This window comes from Cibotium barometz, chromosome 16 (assembly GCF_041138505.1).
Source record: "Cibotium barometz isolate CiBa-2024 chromosome 16, ASM4113850v1, whole genome shotgun sequence".
Taxonomy (NCBI): domain Eukaryota; kingdom Viridiplantae; phylum Streptophyta; class Polypodiopsida; order Cyatheales; family Cibotiaceae; genus Cibotium; species Cibotium barometz.
This window is the reverse complement of record NC_141061.1, coordinates 1,619,182-1,623,438: the sequence shown is the minus strand read 5'-3', so window position 1 is coordinate 1,623,438 and position 4,257 is coordinate 1,619,182.

Genomic DNA, 4,257 nt, shown 5'->3' with positions numbered 1-4,257 from the left:
AATAAGAGTCTATATGACTCAATTCTTGTACTTCATGTATATTTGCTTCCTAAGAGCACTTAAATATACATGAAAAGTACATGGGTAGAAGAAAGTAAGAATAGGTCCTACTCAACATCATTTGACAAGAATCCTGCCACACAAAGGGTCATCATCAAAGGCCGATTTCTTCAAGTGATGAATGTCGCTCCAATGAATCAAATGAGGAACTGAGAATCACCATCTCGTTCTGATGATTAAGTCTACGTTCCTCCGGATACTCCCATATCTTCTCTCCCATTATTAACATCTCTTAGTATCCCCACTAACAAAAATTACATGTAACAAACTGAGCCCAAAAAAAAAAAACTTACACGAATGTAAAAATGCAATCATTCACAAAAAATCCCACTCCCCCATCCCGTTAGGAATTCCCAATAAACCACTAACCTCTTCATTCACTAACTAACTTTTTTTATTCCTTCAGGACGAACAAAGACCATTGAATGTCACTTAACATCAAAGCCATTGACAAAGCTTGTCCATTCTCCCCACACAAAGGTCTTCAACGTGATCACGAGGACATGATCGCCATCAGGAAGGGAGAAATATTAACCCAATTCTAGGGTTAACAAGATCTACCGCCATTATCTTACATCAAGGAGTCACGATAGATACACCAAACGGTCATACATTCAAGATATGAAGTAATAGTATCCAAAGCTACAACTTGGACGGGCGCCCGTAATGGTGTGACGGAGTATTTATGGTGATTCCCACTTCAAGAGTGTGTGGTAGCAAGTTAGGATGAAGTCCTAAGTGATGTACTTCATGGATATATTATGAGAGTAGTCATTGTAATAGTATTAGGCCTCTTATGAGCCTAAAGTGCCCAATCGACCACAGTTTGAGTGTGAACACTTATGGCTATGTATATAAGTGAATATCTCTCATAATACAACATGCTCTCCCATTGTCAATTGAGTCTTGCTCTTGCTAATCTCTCTCCCTAATGTATGCTAGTGAGTGTGTATGAGTGAAGTGAGGTGAGAGGAGGGACAAGTACTCGTAGTGCAACGCGGCGGTGTGACAACGCTCGCGGGAGGTGCGGTGGAATTGCTTCTCAAGGAGTTGTAGATCTTGGAGACCTCAAGGGTTGTGAGCTCAGCCATTGGAAAGATCCTCACCACAGTTGCGGTTCACCAGGTAATCTCTTTTTGGATGTGTTTCAAGGAGGGTTAGAGTAAGCCTTAACAACAGTATATATGCTTATTAAATATTTGAAATTTTCTTACGTTAGTAAAGGTTTGATAAGCCAGGTTGATAGGTTTACATAGATTTAGGATTAAGGTAACAAGTACTCCCTCCATATACAAATTGAAAGCTCCATGAACCAGGCTAGTAAAGGCCTTCTCTTTAACTAGGTTGATGAAGGATGTATAGATTTTTAACAAATTGAAAGCTTGATAAACCGGGCTAGTAAAGGTCTTCTCTTTAACTAGTAAAGGCCTTCTCTTTAACTAGGTTGAGCCCAGCTAGTAAAGGCCTTCTCTTTACATATTTTTAGGATTAAGGGTACTCCCCTCCATATACAAATTGAAAGCTTCATGAACCGAGCTAGGAAAGGCCTTCTCTTTAAACGGGCTAGTAAAGGCCTTCTCTATAACTCTCACTTTCATCCACGCCGCCGAGGGCTATTCGCTCCAATTGCGACTCAACCTAGTTAAAGAGTACTTTATATGTTAGCAGGTAGGGCCTGCATCTTTATTTTGTTCTTCATTTGTATGTATTTTGTTTTCACAGATTACGACTCTGGTCACAAGATAAAAGATAACTCATGTGCGCGCCGACAACGGTTTAGCTCTTCATTAACCTAGTGATCATTAAACAATACCATACGAGACTGGTTGCATCATCGACTTCAATTTCGCAGACTCACAAAGGTATTCCTATTTCTCTCTTTTATATTCAAACAAACTAATGGCCACTTTCAACACTGAAGGTGTATCTTTGGTCCACTTTCGATACTGAGAGTGTTGTTTGGGAAACGGGGGCAGGGCACGTTCCCTTATGTTTATAGATTTTTGGGGAGGATTGTGCCAACTCACCACCATACTTTATGTATGGTTTTTTTTTCACTCACACAAACAAGCACAAAATTAGTATGACTTGAACAATGACATGTAACTCAAATTTGGATATGCTAACCAATTTGAAAATATCATTTTTGCAAGGTGCTTCAAGATCTCCATTAATCATAAGCATAGGCGTTCAGCTCATCAACTGGCAGACGTGCCTCTAGCACCCTTTCCATGTATGTTTACAAATTCATGCTCGTTCGATCACTTCAAGATATTTATAAGCAAAATTGCACGGTTGTATGTTTACAAGATCTCCATTAATCATAAGCATAGGCGTTCAGCTCATCAACTGGCAGACATGCCTCTAGCACCCTTTCCATGTATGTTTACAAATTCATGCTCGTTCGATCACTTCAAGATATTTATAAGCAAAATTGCACGGTTGTATGTTTCATAATTTTAAACTTTGCCTTTGAAATATGTCAATCGAAATTGCCAAACATTTGTTTTATAGGTAATATGGCAAACCAAAAGTTGGGAAATGCATGCCTACGAAGAAGACATGCTGTAGAAATTAGGACTTCGAGAAAAAGAAAACAACTGCTAATGTCAAATGCATCCACATGGTATAGCGTGGAGATGCTATATGAGCAATGGCGTTCTGAGTGTGATATTGTTGCGAAACATTGCACTATGTACTGGATGTGGTGTGTGCTCATTTTTTACAAGACGACATCGTACTAATGGTGAAAGTTGCACGACTAATGTGAAACTAGCAAGTGCACTGTTACTAGATGCTGCAGATAAATACAGTGTTAAAGCACACTGGTGTGCTTACTATAACTGCAAAAAGAATATGACCAGGCAAGCAAGTATAGTGCCCCTACTTCCACATTACACTCGTCAGCTAACAAGCAACGAGCTACGTACCCAACTTCTTAGGATCATAGATGTGTCAATGAGCATCACTTCCACATCGAATGCCATCACAAGAGGCATTCTAGAGAGAAGATCTATACTAGACAACCCCCTAATATATTGGTCGACTGATTTTGACAGGGCTCGCATATCAAAAGACCTAGACTCCGAACCAGTTACAAGTATACTTGCATACAATATAGTGAACAATCCTATCATATAAAGAAGTACAAGACACTTGCAAAATGTCCTCACACAAGGCTAGGCATATGTGTACTTTCTCCAGAGGCTGTAACCCAACACCATCAAGAACCACGAGCAAGATGACCCATTTCAGCTAATGACAAAAGCGGAGATACATAGTGAACTATCATTGCTGCAAAATTTAGTGGAGCCTTCAAAAATGAAGAGTGTTCTGTACATCTGACAAACACGAGCTCACTTCAATAAAATTGTGTGATGTTGCTAGCGGAGCGCACTGCAACATTTAAATATAATGGCCTGCCTTACACCCAATCTGAATTTGTTGATATCACTATTGAAACTGTTGTTTTTCCTTTTCTTTTCCCCTTCGGACATGGGAACTACAAAGGAGATTTCCGTTTCAGTGACTATATTAGAATGAGGATTGGAACATTGTTCTCAGTCTTCACATTATACAAGCCATACCTGTTAATGATGTATCAAGTGAAGCAAGCAGTATTGATTGCAAACAGTTCAAATAGCCATTAGGACCTCAATGGAAGGCTTCTTGGACCCTTTTATTTGGCAGTTTAAGGGAGTCAAACCTTTTCTCTTAAGAAGAAACGTTTTCTAATTAGAAGCTTCAAAATAGCTACTTTATTCGAATTTGAATTTTGGGGAGAAAATAGAATTTAAAATCTAGCAGATAAAACCATATCATGTAACATATCTATGGAAAGCTCTTGATGCATAGATCATGGATCTGTAATCTCCGCTCAAATTGGAGCTTGTATGTAGAAGTTATGGAGGTCCGAAAATTGTAAAATTGCCCCCCCCCCCCCCCCCCCCTTTTTGGGAAAAAAGTGCACCCTTTGACCACTCTTACACCTCTCTTAAAAACCCAACATTTCAGTCCACATGGCAATCCCCCATTTGGCTATTCCTTAATCACCTTGATTAGGCTTGGGCAAATTAAAGAGCCCAAGAAGACCCCATTCACTTCCTAATGACAGTGTTACAACATGACATCGATACATACAAGAGATTGAATAAGACAACAAGTGATTGGGACGCTATGAGAAACATCGCGCACTAC